At 41.9% G+C, this 21,209-nt stretch overlaps 1 protein-coding gene across 13 annotated transcripts in view; it reads right to left on the reverse strand.

Annotated features, from left to right (window-relative positions):
• Positions 1-21,209, reverse strand: part of STAG2 (stromal antigen 2) — a 71,650-nt gene that overhangs the window by 38,854 nt on the left and 11,587 nt on the right. For 4 of the 13 annotated variants that reach the window (XM_046940539.1, XM_046940540.1, XM_046940541.1 and 1 more), the window contains one exon: positions 12,409-12,590. The exons of the other annotated variants lie outside the window; for them this stretch is intronic. The gene's annotated coding sequence lies outside the window, so the exon portion shown is untranslated. The remainder of the gene's footprint in view (positions 1-12,408; positions 12,591-21,209) is intronic. 13 annotated transcript variants of the gene reach the window in all.

Raw genomic sequence — 21,209 nt, forward strand, 5'->3', positions numbered from 1 at the left:
ACCCAGCCCCCTGCCTACAGCCACAAAGCACATCGCTGCTTCTGTCCCCGTGCCTGGGTTGTACGCCAGCCAGGACATCACCCTGCCTGGGAATGGCTGCCACCCATCTCCCGTGGGCTTGCGCAGTTGATATCATCTGCCATAGCTCCCCACTAACACAGGGCAAAACAGATCTTAAGAATTCTATCCCAAATCACCCAGACGGGCTGGTTCTGCAGGGGAGAAAAACACAGCATGCGGTCACCAGTGGGGCAGGCACTGATGTCAGCACAGTCATCTGCTCCTTCCATGCATGATGCAATGCTCCACACTCAGGACTATAATTATTCCAATTGTATCATTTGTATAAATCTGCTTTTTGAGAATCAGAGAAATACTTTAAAGAAAAAAAGTAACAAAAGTACATGAGAGTACAGGCAAATGACCAAACTGCATTTTCTAAGTCAACGAAGTTAAACCAAACCATGAAACCTGCTGGCTGTGGTTTATACCCAATCGCTCATCTCAGGAGAAGCAACAAAACAAGAAAGGAAAAATGGCACTGCCAGGGCACGAAAGCAGGTAAGAAGCACCACGTTCCCCTTGGGGCTGAAGAGTTTAACTACTAAGAGTTAACGTTCAGATAATTCTTCTTGAAGGAAGAAGGACAAGCCTGGCCTTCATGAGTGCAATGTGGCGCTGGTCTTAATGGAGAACTGTACTTACAGGTGAGTGCCCTGCAAGAATATACAAGGTAAGACTCTAAGGGAGCTCCAGCATGAAGCCCTGGCCCCAGTACTGCCCAGTACAGCAGTAAGGTCTCCAGGAGAGTCCCAGAGCTGCAGCAGGCAGCCAGGCCAGCCCAGTGTTCCCAACCAGCAGTGCCAGAGGGAAGCTGCCTGAAAGGAGCACATCTGGAGCATTACAGACTCTAATCACTATTTTTCCCATGAACACTTCCAGCGGCTTTGAACCCAAAATCCAGCTGCCATGATGTTCCACACAAGAACTGCCACAACCAAGTTGCACGCTACCAAGAGCCATGTGCTGACTCTGACATTTGCCACGTCCCAGTTTCACCAAACGCTCTCTGACAATGGGGCCAGCCGTTCCCCAGCACCCTGCTCCCAGCAGTGCCACTGGTCATGCCCTGCTGCACGGCTCTGATGAGACACTCACAGCCCCAAGCTGGGAAACTGGTGAGAAACGGGAACTGCCCACAGAACTTCTGAAATACCAAGCTCCTCCTAGAGCAGGCTGAAAACAGGAAAGCGACATCCATGCAGATCCCATCCCAAACTTGGAAATCCTCCATAGCCTATTGACATGCAATGAAAAGCATGTTCTGATAGTAAGTTAAATCCACCTCAAGTGCATCATAAAATGCAGTTCTTCAGATTTTTTTTTATTATTTTTTGCATATTCGCATGTTCATAGCATCTCAACTTTAATTTTCCTAAGCAGATGCTGAAATCTCTCCGACTATGGAAACTTTCGGGAGTCACTCAACTTTGTGAAATCATAATTAAATTATTAACTATAAAAAGAAAATGTATCCTGCTGAAAGATCACAAGGTGGAGCTCTAGCCTCAAGCTAACTGAAGGAACTCCAGGAGACAGGTCAGCCAGAGGTTGACCCAGTTATTTCTCTGCAATAAACTTCATAACAGATTGCCAAAACAGCAATAATATTGCAGCACATTTCCTTCAGATGTATATTTAAATTACAGAAGGACACCGGAAGATTCCCCTTTTCCTGACATTAATGCATGCACACAGCTGATTCCATGGCAGACGTGCACCTCCTCCTGTTGTACAGGCAGGCTCTGGGAGCAGAAAAGTTTCAAGATATGCTTTCTTTGTAGAAACAAGGCAGCTCCTTACTGCAGCAGCCTTTGGCATTTTGCTAACAATATGTCCATGAACTAAAGAACGGAGGAAGAACAAAAGGAGTCCAGGACCATTAACACGTTGCTAGCTCAACACACAACAGTTTCTATTTAAAATAATCTGACGGTTAGAGGCCAAGCATGAGCTACGTGTAACAAGTACGTGTCTTCACTGCAAGAACTGTTTTAAACATCAGAAGGTACTTAACCCCAAAACACAAACAGTTGGTTTAGGTGCATTTAACTCAGAACTATTGGTGAAATGCTGTGACCTGGTAGAGGCTGACACACACCAACCAGCTGGTGCTGAGCCACTCGCCACCAGCACGCCAAGGAAACATCAGCATCACCCAGCCAGCAGCCCCTGTCACAGGAGCATGCATACATACAGCACAGACAAACACTCAAAATACAAAGAATCCCAAAATCTGTTCCAGAAACCTGGGCTTTATACTCTTGTGTAAACACACTAATATGAGTGCTCCTGTATAAGCTCATGGCCAAACAATTTGGGCAGAGGGTAAGGGAGGATGGTTTGAGGGGTTCCCCATACATACACACCTTTTTTGTTCCATTTGTTTCCCCCTCTTTCCCTCTTCTCTTTATAAAGGAACTCAGCAGAGTGATATCTTTTTTTGGACAATGCAGAGATACAAAGTTTGGATGTCACTCCATGGTCAGGACAAAGACTGAGGAAATGCAGAACGACTGCTCAAAGGTGCATTGATTTTTCACTGAAATTCAGTTTATCATCTATAACAAATAGAGACCTTGCTTCCTTAATTCAGAAAATTAGAAAACTTCGGAGATTGCGATGCTCTCAGCTGACTGAAGAACAGTTTGCTGCCTGAGGAAGTTCGTCCCTGAATTATTTATCTGTCCATGAAGGAGAGGTGCTGATGCTTCAGAACCAATTATGCAGCAGCAACAGTTAAAATGTCAGCCAGACGAGATTTACATCAAGGACCAAAAGTATTCCCAGTAATTTCCTTGAGTTGTTTCACAAGAAGAAAGCTGGTATAAAATAAAGCGTGCCCCTCAATACCTCCTGAACAATCAGAATTTGTTTTCATAAAATATGGTTCATTTGTTTCCAAATAATTACGCTTTTTTTTTTTTTTTACTACTTCTGCATTCAACTTTCTAAGAAGGCTATGCAAGGGATTTTTAAGCAGGACTTTGAGCACGCACTTGGCGTTCCCTACAGACCTGAAAGTGTGTATTATTTCCACCAGTATTACACAACTTAGTATTTCAACAGCCAACAAGCTGTAAAGCAATTTGGTCATTTGAGCAAAACACAGAAAACATACTTCAAGTAGCACTCTATACTGTAACAACTGCACTTTAACATGATTTAGTTCTAACTATATCAGCAGTTTGATCATATTATGATAGCGTAATCAAGGCTAAACTGAACAGTAATGCAATTAAAACCTTTAGATGCACGGTTATTTTTGTGCCATTTGCCCAACAAGTAAGCCCTGCAAGTGCTTCACAAGCACATGTGATGCAGGCAGCCTCAGCCCGCACTGCCCCGCGCAGACTGGGTCCACCGTACAGCAGTGGCTTGTGGCACAGAGTTCAGGGCACAGTTAACATCCCAACACACAACCTCATGACCTGCTTCCATCACGCTGCCATTTTTCTTCTTTTTTTTTTTTTATAATACTTTCTCTTCAGCTGAAAACAAAATTCTGAAAGCAAAACCGTTATTATTTCATCTGTGTGTGGTTTGTTCTCTATTGGACAGGTGAACCAAGCTGCAGCACCAGGACGGCTCAGACCCATCCCACAGAGCTGGGACCAAAGAAAGCACCAAGAGAAAGAATGGCCAACCCGAGTCCTCGTGACCTTCCTACCTGACCCTGTGGCCAGTGCCTGCGGCCCAGCTGGGTTCCTGCCTGCAGCCCCACAGCAGAGCCCCGTGCACTGCAAGGGCCCATGTGCTCAGGGAGCCAGCACTCGCCCTCCTCCTTTTTCCACTTGAGCTGCCCAAGTACACCTGCAAAGCAGTTTGCTTCTTACCAGCCCCAAGCAGTGAAGCACAGCTCGCCACTGGTGGAGACTGGCTGGGAAAAAGCCAGCAGTGGAAGAACACGGGTCCCCAGAGACAAAGCACACACTGGTCAACAGAGAAGCCATTTTTTTCCACGCTTCAACGAGCTTAAAGATTGGAAGAGGTTCTTAAAAGACATGAAAAAACTCAGGCTAGAACATAAAATGAAGGTTTTGACTCTTTTCAAGCCTCTAACGGCTTACTTTAGTGACTGGCACACAGGGACCCTCTGCCCCAGCCCAACAACTGCCAGCACTGACTTCCTCACCATATGGTCCCTCACTCATTACAAATACTTTTTTAGACTTCTGCTGCTTTTATAAAATAAGATTCTATGAATACTTGGAATATTTCTTCTAGAAGGAAATGAGTGTCTACAGTGCTTCACAGTCATGATTTTTCATCAGAGTACCATTAATAATATCAATTCCCTTAACACAATAAGGGAAATGCTATTCTGTTGCGTAAATATAGTGTGGGTTTGAATCATATGAAGTTCCTATGCCTGCATTTACTAATTTACACTGTCCAGTGAAGTATTTAAAACAAATGATGCAAGCATTACTGAAAAATGAATCAACTGTACAACAAATGCAACTGCTGCCCTCGTTACAGGAAATAATACCTTCTACTTATTCTGCCCAACAGCATCCCTGAGCTTCCCTAAAATACACTTGAAATTCCCAGCCAGTTTTTAATTGGTTTGGATGTACTTAAGAAGGTAAAGGAAAGACAACAAAAGGAGAAGTTACACCTCATTGTGCCTGCCACATCCCCCCCTGCGAAAGGAGAGATGGCTTCCAGATGTTGCAGTCCAACTGCGTGGAAAATGAGGCTCTTAGGAGGAATATACGCCAAGTTAGATGACAACCAAAGTTTAAAAAAAATAAAACAAGAAAAAGAAAAGCCACATATGCCTACCATGACAAGCCAAAAGTAGTACTAGAAGTACTCACTGATTTACGACACACAACCAGCACACCTTGCAGCTGCCTAAATGCCCAGTTTCTGAACTAAACACCAGTACATACACCCCTTTGCAACAGACTTTTCAGAAATGCATAACCCATGAAAACATTGGCTCTTGTCAAAGCTAGAGCTAAAGCACTGTCCACAGTGAGCAGGTGACCGCCTAGGCATCAGGAGACAAGACCAGAACAAGCACTGTTCACATGTGCAGCTAGCAATGGTGTGAGATGGCAGCACCCTGCAGCAGTAGGGTTTCCAGCAGACAAGGCACCCCACCCAGCAAACTCTGCTTTTTCTTTTGCTCCCACTGACCAATGCAAGCCTTCAAGTTGTCTCACTTTGTAGGAAGCTCAGTTTTCTCTCCTATCACAGAGATTTTCTTCTTTGAAAAGGCCAGGTCACCAGATGGTTTGGGCCTAAGAACAACTGTGTTCAGCTATAAGATCTAGAGGGGAGACTACATGTACGTGTCACAACAGCATTACTGCTACTTGAAGACACCATCAGCTTGACAAACACAGAAAATCCCCCATCCTCCCCATCAAAATAAAACTATTTGAGGAGTGCAAAGTAAAATCCCTTCACCACACCTCCCAGAGCCAGCTTCTCCAGCATATGGACAGCCCATCACATTTCTCCACCCCAAGTCTTCTGCAGCAGGAGAGATGCAAAGCACAGGTTGGTTCTGTGCCTCGTCAGCTCAGATCCACCAGAGTTTATTAGCTGAAGCTTCAACAATACATAAAAACAGCTCAACTGCTTCCAGATGACAACTAAAGAGACCAAGTCCAGCACAGAAACAAGCACCAAAAAGTAAGCAGAAGTCAAACTGCAACTGTTTGACTGAGCGTAAAGAAAAATAATAAGAACAACCAGCATGGGACCAACTCTGATAATTCTGGGTCTACAGATGAACTAATCCACAAACTACTCAAACATATCCCCATCTCCCTACCACCACTAAGGCCCACCTGCAGCAGACCCGGTTCCTTCACTGGTCTCTGCCTTCTCTAGAAGCAACACACCCACAGAGTCCAACTTAGTGCACATGTGTATATGCACTCTGACATTTTCCTCTAGGACGCATTCTGAAGATTTGGACACTTAGGAGCAGCTTTCCCCAGCACAGAAAGTGGCAATGTCAAGTGTTCCGCCCAATACTTACACCCTAGATCCTAACTTTTAAAATGAAAATAGGGCAACCATGTAGGTATCCTTGATGCGTAAGATAAAGAGGCAACTACAGATGGAAGACAAACCCCAGTTTTTCTTACGCTCATTGAGCCACTGGTGTGCTCCCTTTCCTTTTGCCCCATTCTGCTCCCCCACACCTCCCCCTGACTCATGGTCAGGACTGGGCAGGGGGCTGTCCCCAGGAAGCTCTGCTGGATCACTGTGGGCACCAGCAGCCTTGCTGCTGCAATGCAAAAGTCTGCTTACAGTGAAATTCCAAAAAACACCATTCCATCACCGCCAAGATGATCACCACCCCAGCTCAGATGACAAGCCGGCTAGTGCAGAAGACATCTAAATAGTACAATTAAAACCTTGGGACATTACATACAATTAACCAATGAGACATTAGAAGGGAAAAAGGGGCATTTATGAAAGAAGGAATAAATATTTTTCCACGTCCAGACCAGGCAGCACAACAGCTAAAACCTAAGCCTTTCCCTAAGTGGATTATGGCTCTTCCAAGAATCAATCTAAATAATCATCCTTGTAAAATAAAAACTCGAGCAACCACTCAATTATGCAAAAGTTGTTTTTGCCCCTAAAACAGAAGAGAGAAAGGTAAAAATCTTGTTACTTTCATTACAAACTTCTCCCTGCAGTTCTGCCAGCCTCAGAACATCTGTGTTCCATACATCCTCAGTCACAACATCAAGATTTTAATACCCAACATTTTGTTCCTGTTCTACTTCATAACATTTGGGCTAAAATCCCAATGGGTTTGTTCGGAGATTTTCAGCACTGAATACTAATTTTATATGAAGCAGCAGTTGTGATACGCATGACTTTCCCCCACACAATTTAGAGAACTGAATATACCCACAATGCAGAATGATAATAATCCATTAATGGATGAAAAATACATATCACCAAGTCTAAAGAGCGTCTTCTTTTCCTTTATTTAACCTATAACAAAACCCTCTTAAAAGAACTTTGAGAGAGAGATGCCTGATGCTGGAACCTCTTTCACAGATACCCAGAGTTACCTATTGAAACCCATTAAACATCCAGAGGATGTCTGCTTGGCCACTTGGATACATCCTAAAAACATAGCAAAAATATTGGCATTATTCAAATCAATAAGTTCTTCCAACTCTGTAATTGCTAATTTTGGCAGGTAACAAATTACACTAAGTGTGAGAGCTACAATATATTATGCCTTCATTATAACTGCTAACATGAAGTAGCAGATTCATTTCTTACAAACTAAACTCATTTTATTAATAAGCAAGCTGACAAATAATGAGAAACTCCTGATGTGTACAAAATATTCTGAAGCAAAGGTCAGAGAGCCTTGTCCTTTTGAAATTATCTTTGCATCAGTCTCTCAAATGCTTTGCATTGGGCACGTAAGGGATACTGGAGCATCCACTCCACGCAGATCTAAAATACAAAAATGTACAGCTTGTTAAATCAACTGAAACCAAACCTTTGGTTTCCTCATTTAATGTAAAAAGGGGGGAAAAAGTACCAAAAAGCTACATCCTTATGAATTTGTGATGTAAATCAATTTAGCTAGTAGCTCCCTCCTCCTTCGGAAGGCAGCTATAGACTACAGCTAGATTTAGATTTTGTTAAAAAATTACTGGTTGCATTATGGAACTATCATATTCTGTTTTCTGTATCTATTTTACTTGAGCAATGTTGAATACATAGAATATATGTTTTAAGTCACAACTGTTGCACTCACTAGCTGAGCAGTGCAGTAGAAGCTACTGAGATGAGATGAGGTAGGTTATGCTCACTCTCTTATTCCTGCTTTTAAATTCTAAACAGCAAAGAAGCAAGGAGCAGCACACAACATGGCTCCAACAAGCCACCTGTGCTGGGTACAAGGGGCAAGTAGCAGGAACACCATGACACACAGCAGGAACCCGCTGTGTCCCAACACCCACCTCACTGGTGAGAGAAGTCTGAAAGCTGGCTGGTCAGGGCTTTGGGCTTACAGCTGAAACAAAAATGCAGGCTCAGGTGTAAGTGAAGAATCTGAACTGTCGTTTTTACCATTTTTTCTGCCTTGGGGAAAATTACTCAACTAGGCCAAGTATCACACCACTGAAAAAAGAGAACAAGTTTTCACATTTCATATGCTCTGGTTTGCAGTCAGATCTATTAATGACAGATCATCTCTAGTGGCAATTAAAGCTAACATCTATTAATGACAGACCATCTCCGGTGACAACTGAGGCAAACGTCCTGAACTGCAAAGACAGTGAACTGAAGAGCTAACAAATCCCACTCTGCCACGTGCATGGCACCCTCCCACAGAGGCTGCAAAGCTGCCAGCTGTGTGCCTGGAGTCAGCAGGTGACAGCAGACAGAACCTGGAGCTGCCCACCCAGCCCTCACACCAAAAGATGCTGCTGTCGCCCACCATAGCCTATCATTATTTAATATGAGAAACGTATCGTGCCTTGTGGTTTTCAGTTGATGATCACATCTGACTTACCAGTTTGAAATTATTTCTAATGATCGGCAGAAGAATTTGTTGCAGTGGGAAATGCTGTATTTGCCACCTCATCCTCCCCAACAATCTCGGCAGTTTCCTAACTACCTGCGTTCCTGCCATGCATTCAGGTCTCTCCCAGTGCTCTGCCCAAAGGACATCTCTCCGTCTCTTCACTCAGCACAGCAATAGGCAGCTCAGCTGCTGAAGGCCAACATTCTGTTGAGTGCACAGGGTTTTCTCAGTCCTGCTTTAATTTCCTTAACTTTTCTCAGTAAATAATAATTCCAAGTATTTTGAACATTTGTGAAGAAGAGAGATTACTTAGAATGGGCAATAACTCTTTTAGATCACTTTCATCTTTCTACTCCTTTTTTTTTTAATCTTGTTCATCACTGAAATTATGCAATACTTAAGTAAGAGCCAATCCATTTTCTCTAAACTACATATTTAAGTTTCTGAAACACAAAATTAATCTAGTTGAATTTCCCCATGTTGTTATTCAAGAGCAGCATTTCTGTGACTTAATTAGCCAGCCATCAATTACACAACTATTTGTTACTCCCGTGCTGAACTCAGCAGCCCCGCTCTGGCTTATGGCTAACAGATGTTGTTAGCAGCCTATTCCCACCAAGAGTTTCTGATCACCGCTCAGATTCTAGAACCAAACCATAACACTTAATGCAAATAAATGGTTTTAATCTCATCACCATTCCTCAAAATTATTTGCTGCTTATACCAAGTTTACAGCTACTGAAACCGAGGTCTACTTAAAAACACACAAAAAAATCAATTACATATAGCTTGTTACCAAGGAGCTAGCTATTCATTGTGGGGAAAAGGAAGACTAAAGCACAGTAACTGAATTAAGATCAGTGAACACATACCTTCAGACACACACACACACACACACACACACACACACACAACTAGCGTTCTCAAGCATCACAAAGTCACAGTTTTTCCCACACTGATTTCATGTGAACACTGGATGAGCTGTAAGTTATTACACTGATCTCCGACATCAGTAATGCAAACTGCCACCTTTGTGTTCTGCTTACTCAAAAAGCCACTTATTGTTGAGAGCTGCTCTTACAGTAAGGCAGTAGAACAGAAATTTCTTGCTATAGTACTACTAACCAGGATTACAAGTGTATCTTCTTTTAAATAGGTTTGCTCTTTAAGTTTTATTGAAGTTAAATGAATTACTTACATGTACATATCACAGCAAGTTAACATTAGCTGACAAAAAAAAAACCTACACAATATTTAATTACTACAACACAAATGTTTTGACTGAAATATATTTATCACCTTTCCTTTACTTCTGTTACTCAAATATAACATCAAATGGAATCAGAGTAACCCATGAGGTTTCATTCCTCAGGTAACCTGTATGAGAAACCTCTTAGGAGTTTGGTCATGATCTGTTATAGAGGTGGCAAAACACTGCTTATGAGTCCCATCAATCGATCTGAGAAAGCAACTACAGTAATTCTACTGGAACAAATTATTCAGATCTGTCTGAGAAAACTCAAATACATACATTTAAAAGGCTGTATCTCCTCCAGACTTCTTCCAGCATCGCTGATGGTACGTTAAGAAGAGTTTGTATGTTAAAAGTATGGATTCTGGATTATCCTATCTGGATTAAATCTCCCAGCCCCTCCAGCACAAGCACACTAGGGGGCCATTAACATGGATAGCCAATCCTGTGCAATTTCACAAACTAATATTCCATCACAGCATACTTTCTTGGCATCAAACTGCCTTGGTCTTTAAATACACACCAAATTCTAGCAAGAGTCAGGGAAAGAGGTAATAGCATTCAATCTAATTGTTAGACAAGAACATTTTTATCTGAGTGTAAATTAGGTCTGGCGGTTGTTCAGTTTGACCTCCACTTACTATAATCTTGCCCTAGGGTATGAAAATCCTAGATCATTAAATGCTATGAATTTAGTCTTGCAAGCAACCTAAAATGAACCTGCAAGCAGAGCCATGGTTTTCTAACTGCTGTTAAGAGTGGAACAGAAAATTGTGATAACATAACACTGTGCCACTGCTGCTTTTTATTTTATTTGAGGGGGTGCATTTTAAAGAACTGTAACTACTACCTGCATCTTTAGAATATTCTTAAGTTAAAGATGGACTCGAGAATGAGAGAGAGCTATTACCCTTTAAACTCAGCAGTGAAGGAAAAATAAATAGAAAAAATAAAAAAAATCTACCAAACAATTTATTTTCAGTTCAGTTGAAAAGTCTGGGATTTTCTTTCTGAGAAAAGATGAATTAAAATAAAGCAGCCCACTTCTTTCAGTTCTAAGAAACATTTTAAGAATGCCAGCTCTCCTACATTTCTCTAGACAGTCAACAGACATTTTAGGAACTGCTACCAATTCATTACTGTGAAACAGATGCCTGCCAAAAAAACTAATTACAGAACATAAATTTTATTACTATGTGAATTAACTTAAGACTTTATACATTAAGTGTAAAAACTACTCTAGGACCGCAGAACATTGTATAATAAACAGCCCAGTGTATAAACAAGGCAGAATAAAAGCAGAAAGGTATACAAGCTCCTCTCGCAGGTGAGCTCAGCAAGCTACAAACCAATGAACTCCTCTTTGGCGAACTGCGGCTGCAGGGAAGGACCAGAGGTAAGAGCGGGCAACAAGGCTCTGCTCCGTACTGCTCGGGAGCTGAGGCACAGCTGTGGAACAAGCAGTAATTCACTTACTGCTCCTGAACTGAGCTTACATGCTAAGCAACGGTCTAAGGACAGAGCTAGAGCAATTGGAGGACATTTAACGCACAAGAATGGCAAAACCACTGTAATCTTTAACAGCAGAGTAAACCAGCATTAAGTACAAACGCCATCTGAGAAACTGAGAAAGCTTTAACAAGCAAAGATACCACTTGATTTACAGAACTCTGCCCAAGTCTCCCAGGGAATCAATTCCAATTAAGATCCACGTACATTAATCAGAATAAGAAAGCACAGGAAGTGCCAAAAAACAGGTATCAAACCTTAGTGCTCAGCATGCACGCAGCAAACACTGCCAGCAACAAGCTCTACAACAGCCTTTGCCACCTTTGTAGTACTGACACAAAGAAACAGAAAGTACTTTATCAGAATTGTTGTTCACAAAGCTTCCTCACCAATAAATGCACAAAAACCTTAAAGCCTGAGATGTGGTTAATACACTAATTCTGGCATTTCGTGCAGTCTACAAGAAAAGCAGGCTCAGGAAGGACACCTGACCAGTTCAGGCCTAAGAGAACAATGTCAGATCTCTCTCCAGCATATCCAAATGCTAATCACTTATTCACAAGCAAAATAACGCTATGCCATTCTCTACTGGACCATATAATGATGTATTAAGTGCATGATGATTACAGACTACAAGCAGCAGTCTACAGCAATGAAAGCAGAATTATTCTTTACGCTATTTCCATATTTATTTGCGTATTACAGCACAACTCAGGATACTCTAAAAGAACACTAAAGGGGGAAAATTTAAGTTGCTTTCACTCTGCTTATTAATGATGTCAGTATATCTTCACCTGACTTCCCCAGGAATCAGTTCCTCCCCATTTGTATGGAAAGCAAAAGAATTTTGCAGAGGAAAAAAAAAAAAAAGAAAGAAAAAAGAAAACAGGCAACTGCCCAGCATTACTTTCAGAAGCAGATACAGTATTTTCACTTCCTCCATTGACCCAAGGAAAGTATTCACCATTCACCTTATACATGGGGTGGTTCTTTGGAGCAAACAACAATTTCCACCTCAAGAACTCTCCAAGAATTTGTTGTGTCAAAATACTTATACCTCTCAAGAGCCAGCAGGAAGCAATGCCATTGGGTGGTTCCCCTTTTCCACACCAATTTTCTTGTTCCAAATGGAGGCTAGCATTTGTCAACGGAGAAGACAAAGTGCCACGGCTGTACATTTGGGCCAAGCCTCTCACCTATTAACACATCAAGGCCGAGGTACTAGGATGATTAGCTATGCTGAAATGAAAAGAACAAAAGTAAGTTTTGTGAATTACCGTGTCCAACATTCAGATCCAGCTAACAGACTACACGTGGTTATTAAAGCATCTGTATTCTGAAATCACAATCTCGTCTTACAAAAGCACCAATGGTTTAAAACACATCCACCTGCAGGACAGCAGGAAAATGTACAACAAGGATGATTCTAAGTACAAAAGAATTTAAACTAATGGATTTGAAATAGCAATTTATGTTCTCATATGTGACACTGCCCGTAATGTGCTAGATAACATATTACTTGTTAACAGTTCTAATCTAAGCAACATGAAGGTAAAAAGTCCATAACTCTGGATGAGATTTTTCCATTTTCTAGAGCAGACAACAGAAGATCACATGGGGTGGAGGGGGAAATAGACAGTGTAATCCCCTAAACATGTAAATTCCTCTCAAAGACATTGACTGATCACTAGCATAAAAAAAAAAAAAAAGGAGGAACTTTTAACTTACATAGGAAAACGAAGCAGTCATTTTGTAGGAAGAACATTTTGTAAACAATCAACCAACCCTACCAACATTTCTATCAGCAGAATTGGAAAGAATTCACACTGGAACTGTGAGTACAGCAATCAACAAAGAGCATGAAAGGTGAACAAAACTGCAGAATGCTGGAGAGGGATCCTTCACAACAAGCAGCACAGAAATCACAGATGAGAAGGAAAGCAGTGTGTGGTGGCCATATTTAAGTATTCAGTACTAATGGCTGATAATCATATTCTGTAAGCAGCAGGAACAGAGGTGCGATGCTGCAAATACAATAAATCCCCAAGGAAACAATATGCCTTCAAGATGTTCTCTGGAAACTGCTTGTGCTTGATTAAAGCAGCATCAGTAACACACAGCAGCTACACACACGAAGGTAACAAGCACCCCGCACTTCTAACGAGGGGGAAAAGGTGAGAGACCACATGACTTGCATTCACATTCGCTGTTAAAAGCAAATGCCACAAGAATGAAACCAGCACCAGTGCAATCCTGCAGCCACCATGGGAAAGGGGTACAGGGGCACTCTGTAGAAGAGCAAAGAGAACTTAATATGAAAAACACTTGTTATCCCACATTTGGCAAGTCTCCGTTCTTACCTAGGAAATTTTGGTACTTAAGTATTTTTAATAAAGGCAAAATGATTCATGAAAAACATCACTAAGAAAGACTGAAAACATTCTTTAATAATAATTTCTACTCATTTAAAACAAATCTTTCACAAACTTTTACACATGAAAAAAAACGTCTCACATACTGGATGCAAGTTACCTATTTGCCAATAAAACAGCTTGAGAACAGAATGAATAATGACCACCCACAAGCCAAACCCCAAAGAAAACTGCAGAGCTGGAACAGAAAGTATTCACCTCCATGGTCTTTCCCAGGCACATTATATAAAACAGAACTGCTGCTGCTATGTCAGTTCCAGTGCTACCTGTACTCAGGTGTGGGGAGAAAGAGGCAGGTCGATGCCTCTGAAAACATACTGAGCTCTCAAAACCTCTGAGTATTAGCACACTTCTAGTACTCGACATTGCAATTCTAACAAAGCATGTGCCCCTTGCAGCACAGGCTCCCTGCATCCTTTATGATCCCTGACTGATCAGGGGAAAGGCACAAGCTACACTTTTTTACATTTGCTCCATCTCCCTTTAACCCATAACCATTGTTCTGTGCTTCAGGGAGGCTTCCAGTTCTCCTCCAATGAACTCTAAATCTTACAAGACATGGCGTAGGGGCAGTCAGAGGACAAACCCAGGCAATAACTCATCAGCTGATGTACTGGTGGTTAGTAAGAAATGCTACTCATGGTTCTACAGCTACAAGCAAGACAACATTAAGAGAAATCTGTCTGCAGAAGGCATATACTCAAAAAAATATCTATCAGAAATATTTGCAAATATTTAGCTATTATTCATTTAAAAAGACAACATTTTAATTAACTTACTCTTGAAAATAGGCTATTAACCTATCACTTACCCTCCAGACAAGGCAAGCTTTGTACAGTTCCCTGAAAACGCCACGGTGTTCTCAATCAGTGGTACAAGACAAGAAAAATGAGTTTGTAAGTTTAAGCCCCTGTTGCTAAGAACACTGTGGAACCTTTTTTTTTTTTTCCTGGAGACTACAATCTGTACATGGTTTGGCCACGTACAAAAACATAAATGATCCAAATCCACGCTCTTCTCCCTGACGTGACTGGACACTACTGTACTTTTCAGCAAAATGCCACAACAAGGGCTAATGGCAAGAGGATTTACTGGAGGGCATGAGTCAAAATAGACCTTTCAGCTAGAGATACATAATGCAGGAATGGAAATACTTAAGGTGATGTGGCCAAAGCATAAGGAACTGAGCAGACCATGCATCACAGCCAAGCTACCTAGGTGCTTCTGCATACTCTGAAGAACAACTGTAACACTGTAGCACATTCCCCTTCAACTTCCCCTGGCTGAAGTACTTGTATCCACACTGTGTTTCAGGCTGGGAGCTCCGAGCCCCCCATGCCCCCAGCAGCCCTCAGCACCCTTCCTGGGAAACACCTCACCATGTGTCCACACCAGGCGAAAAGCAACATGCATTAAAAAACAACTACCACCAGAATTATGGTAAGAGAACAGTTCTTGGAAGCTTTGAGTAGAACACTATTTCTCTCTAACTGAAATAACTAAATACTTTGAAGTCGACTGCTGTACTGCAAAGACATTTCTTGGGCCTTTTTTCCACTCCATCAACACACACGACCAAAACGAAGTTTTGGTCCAACCGCAGCTTTATCAGCCTCAAGACAGGACAAAGTTGATAGGGGAAGTTCACATTCTTGTGAGGAGGGATAACAATGTATCTCAAATAATTAAGACAAAAACCTCAACCTGTAATCAAACAACGGTGAATAGGAAACGTGGAAGAAAACACGTTACTTCTCCCATTCCAGGCCTTTGCCTTAACTGGCACTACAATGTAACTGTACTTGCAGACACAAGCAGGTCCCTAACAGTGCATGTGTGGCTTCTCACACCACGCTTTCTCCAGCTTAGCATTTTTACCAAGGTCCAGGCTGTGTTTCCTACACCCATCAGCAATCATTCCTAGTGCGGACCCACAGCCCACATCCCCATCACTGCCAACTACCCAGTTCCGCTTACAACAGCAAAGACGGTTCATCTCATAAGAAGAATTACCAACCATCAATGCAGGATTTTGTAAACACTATTAAATAGGGCAGCACTGCCATGCCTCTCAGAGAACTCCTAAAGACGGCAGAATTAACATTGTTAGAAGACAGATGCTATCCATAAATCTAAACATGTGAGGGCAGGAACAGGGGAGAGGGAGGAGACAAACAGGAAGGGCATGGGTGAAGAATTACTTCAGGAAGGTAACAACTACCAAATAGAATATCACTTCTCAGCCGTAATGAAGTGGACAGTGTTTACCTACCAGATAATTTGGCCTTTATCAAGAAAAATTAGCACTGACTTTTCTTTGCCTGTTTTAATCATGCTCCTACTAAAAAGAAATTTACTATCAAGTATTAATTCACACTTATCACCACCTTCAAGAAAAGTACAACCAACAAATTCCATTTTATACCTGATGCAGTGGTGCAAGTAGGCAGCATCAACATCTCTGCTCACCTCTGTTCTCACCATGTACATGGAACAAAGCTCAGGGCAAAAGTAACATGGTCTCTTCCAAATAACCCTACAACACAGCTGCATCAGAAACAGTGTTGCCAGTAGGAATAGGGAAGTAATTGCCCCCCTGTACTCAGCTCTGGTGAGGCCACACCTCCAGTACTGTGTCCAGTTTTGGGCCCCTCACTGTAAGAAAGAAATCGAGGCCTTGGAGCTTGTTCAGAGAAGGGCAACAAAGCTGGTGAGGGGTCTGGAGCACAGGCCTTATGAGGAGCGGCTGAAGGAGCTGGGATTGTTCAGTCTGGAGAAGAGGAGGCTCAGGGGAGACCTTATTGCTCTCTATAACTACCTGAAGGGAGGTTGTAGTGAGCTGGGGGTCAGCCTCTTCTCTCCTGTAACCAGTGATAGGACTAGAGGGAGTGGCTTCAAGCTGTGCCAGGGAAGGTTAAGGCCGGATGTTAGGAAATACTACTTCTCTGAAAGGGTGGTCAGGCACTGGAATGGGCTGCCCAGAGAGGTGGTGGAGTCACTGACCCTGGAGGTGTTCAAGGAACGTCTGGATGTTGTGTTGAGGGACATGGTTTAATGAGAACTATTGGTGATGGGTGGATGGTTGGACTGGGTGATCCTGTGGGTCTTTTTCAACCTTGGTGATTCTCTGATTCTATGAACACTTGCAGAATAAATAATCACCTCTTTCTAGAATTAAGTCATGGGAAAAAGAGTCTAAGCAGAGGAAGATCAAACTTACAGGACAGGCAGAAACTGCAGCCAGCTGCCCCAGCTCACAGCCTCTGCCCAAGGCAGGGAGCTGCTAAATGAGCACAGGGTGCCCACCCAGCATGGAGCTGTCCAACCAGCACGGAGCTGGCAGCACTTGGTCAAAGCGGGTCCCAGGGCATGCAGCCATGAGATGCGGACCCAGCTTACACTGAGGCATGCAGATGTACTTCTGCAAGTCTGCAGGAATACATGCCTGGTCTGTCCTGGATACAGAGATGTGATTCCACTTTAAGTCTGTTCTGTTCTAACCTTAAGCTATCCAACAGGTAGAATGGGTAGGAACTTCCAAACATACAGCTGTAGCACTCTCGATTCATTGACAATTGGATTCTGAGTGCATCCAGGCATTTTTCACAAAGGATGGGCACCAAAACAGGATTGTTTTGTGAAGCATAAAAGAATTAACTCACTGAAGCAATACTTACACCAATACTAAAGACAACCAAAGCCCATCTTTTACAAAGCTCCTGTTGAATTCAGTGTTCTCCCCAAAAGAGCACCTGAACTGTAGGAGAAAAGCAAGCTGAGCAGGGAGCAAAAGGCAGGGAGGTGCAGGAGGCACAGAGCACATGAAGAACTGAACTTCAAATGTCACATTACTCACAGGTTACAAAGTTAAATACATCAGTGATTTAAAAAGAAAACTAAGCCTAACCTATGTAGCAGGAGAAAGCAACTTCAAGAGTAAAGATGAATGTGCTACTTGTCCACTAAAACCAGTGTGGAATGTAACAAAACAGACCACTACAGCATCTGCCTAACCCCAGTCAATATAAGAATTTCCAATCACATTACCAAATACTTTCTATTACATTTCCCCAAAAGACACTCTCTGCAGCTTAAGTCTTTTCTTGATACACCGTATCTTAACAAATATTCTCTTATCCAAGATTACCATTTCTGACAATTCTGTTTCCTGGTAATTTATGTTTCTCTCAAGCTAAACCTCTTATTTTCTTCTCCTTTCAATCCCACCCCATGTATATTCACCATTGTAAGGCATTCCTTAGCATTGTTTTCTCAAGACTTGAGGGTCCAGTACAACACTGGTGAAAAGTTTCTCAATTAACATTTTTTGGGTACCAATAATAAACATTTTTTGCTTATTCTTCATGACTATAAAAATATATTAATTGTTCTGATTTGCTATATTATTATATTGTTTGTGAGCACAACAATTGCAACAGCTATGATTTTATACTATGCCCAAAATAGCAATATTTTTGCAGCAACTTGTCAGTTATACTGCTTGAAGTCTACTCAACTGAATAATTCTTTCACCTCCATGTTCTCCGAATAAACTGTACAACCTTTCTCCTCTTTATTTGGAGGGTGATCTACTCCCTCCAGAGTAGTGTCTCCAGAGAACCAATGAACAGAGCCAACAATATGGTGAAATTACACTGGTCCGAGGATGCAGATACCCTGGATTTCTAATACAGTACCCAATGGGCCACAATACGGTGATACGCAAATGGCACCGTACCACCTGCAACACGTAACACTCCCCAACTCTGTGTGTGTAACATCACTTGTGTAGGAACCATCAAACCCTCAAAATGAAGTGATGAGAATGACTGCACTCTCCCCAAAGGCATGACAATTTACACTCATTTTACTATGGAAAGATTAGCTGGAATACACAATTTGTTACATCTACATTGTACAAAACACAATTATTACTTAACCACTCCAACTAGTTCCATTTACCTCCTTATTTCACAGTCTTTATCTTTTATATGCTTTTTCATACTGTTATTTATCCCTAGAAAAAAAAGCTGTTTAGTAGAATCAATGTGCCCAAGTACTAGGGATTTCCACTCCCCTCCCCCATCGATATTCCTTTCAGTTATCAAACGAAAGCATATTTTATACCAACTTGAAGAAATTGTGGGTTTTTGGCTAAATAACATATGAAGCTACAAACAATAACCCAACAAAACAAACAGTCATTTGTTAATATAAGGGATGGGCTGCTACTGGTGAAAGCAACAGTCCTGCTGTTCCTGCTGCCTGCTTACTTCTGGCCAGATCTCGAGGCCAAGGGCACTGTCAGACCCTGTGCTGAGCCAGTTGAGCAACCATCTATTATTTTCTTGTTGGATAAATTAGCTTTCCAGTGGTTCAGTAAGTTGGGTGGGTTTGATGAGAGTTGTGTGGCTGGTGCAAGGCAACAGCAGTGTGACACTCCTGCAGGAGTCATCGACTGTCAGATTACATTGAAGGAAAAAAGATATCCATGTTGTTCTAGTGAACCACAACTGCTTCAAGCATTGCCACAGGTGGCTCCAAATCAACCTTCTCTCTGTGGCTGTGGCACTGCAATACGCAGTCCACTCAGTGCCCAAGTACCAGCAGCCAGAGATACCAGGGCCTGTTAGAAGACAGAAACCTGGCCCCACTGTGCTGCTTTTCCCACAGCAACAAAAACTTCACTCATTTTGTAGTGCCTGAAGAAATGACCTGACAAGCCAACAGCTGATCACCTTTCCTTAAATCTTCTACAAAACGGCAGTGAAGGCAGCAGAGATGTGACAGAAACATGCTACATCCCTGTTGAACAAAGAAGCCCAGCCCGTTTCACCAAGTACAGCTACAAGTGGTCTCATTTGAGTTCTCTGATCCATTACTATTGCTACTGCTATGTTTCTTCAGCATATCAGACATGGTTAGTGTCTGCCATCGCTCAGTATGAAGCCGGGACCAGCTTTGTTCAATTACAGACAGCACTCACCACTGAGCACTTTAACACTGCAAGTCTGTAATGATCACTAGTGCTGTTTCTACTGATTTTCTTCATTGATCTGCATATCTTCTAAAAATGGTGTCACTATCAGAAAACAAACAAAGTGAAAATTTTCAGGCAGCACTCATACCTGAATGGGTTTGACTGACAGTTAGTTGGATTATAACTAATAGAAATGCACATGTTAGCTTTTTTAAGAGCTCTAACCTTTTGATATTGTATGAAACAGCAACAAGTCTGCATTTGGTTTTCTTAGGCCTTATTTTTTTATTATTGTCTTTGTAAAGAATACTGGAATGCTACTTTTCATAAGAAGGTACATAATTTTACACTTCCAGAGGTCAGAAGTTCCAACATTGTGAATATTCTGTGTCTTACAACAAACACCATTTGTGCACCGAAGTTCAAAAACATCAGCGTGCAACAACCGAATTAAACCTAATGAACTGCTTGGCCAGAGAGCAAAAGCAACGGAAAGCAAAGGGCTTGCCCTGCTTCTATAGGCTTCTCCCCTGACACTTACAGTCAACCTAATGTTACAAGGTACAATTCAAACTTGCTTAGAGAATAATATAAATTCATTCTTAATACTGCAAACTCTTCCACGTATTCCCAGAGACCAGCAATCTCCATCAGACTGATTTTACTGCATTAACTCAGACTTCTTCCCACTCCCTGTTGACACACCTTCCCAGCCCCTGGCTTTCCCAGGTGTGCTGCACCTGACCCCAGGACACCAGGCCGTCCTGGCACAAGAACAGAGAGCTGCTGCAGCACAAAACCACCTACCTGGAAATTGACCTCAGCATTTCCTCCTATAAGTCCATGCTGTTTCCAACATGCAATTTACTATGTACACACTCTCCCCATTTTTCCTCTAACTCTCTGAGGAGAAGACAAAACCTTGAATCATAAGAGCTGCTGAAGCCTCTATTTAGAGGGATGCTTAACGTGAGAACACATGCAACCCAACCTCCACATGCAAAGACACGTATCTACCAATTTCTGTTAGAGAAGTAAATATTTTAAGATTTCTTTGAAAGAAAAACAAGCAGTAAAGAAATCTGGTTAATATAAGCTAAAACATACATCTACACCATCTCCTGTAGAAACTGGCACTTTGCTTTCAAAGCAGAGTACAGGATCCCAGTAAAAATGCCCACAGCTACCATGGTTTTGGCATTGTGAAAACTGCACTGAAACTCACCCGCACTAGCTCAATGAATTTGTCCTATTAGCTACATATATATATATATATATATACATACATACATACCAGTTAACTGAAAATTATCATTTATATGCCATAACATAGACAGGGAAAACTTTAGTGACTTTTAAGTACACATATATAGTCAGTAATTAAAATCAGTTCCAACTTAAGACTAGGTTTTAAGATGAATGAATGGTTCTTCAGAAGTGTGCTCA

The sequence above is a fragment of the Gallus gallus genome, chromosome 4, assembly GCF_016699485.2.
Source record: "Gallus gallus isolate bGalGal1 chromosome 4, bGalGal1.mat.broiler.GRCg7b, whole genome shotgun sequence".
Lineage (NCBI taxonomy): Eukaryota > Metazoa > Chordata > Aves > Galliformes > Phasianidae > Gallus > Gallus gallus.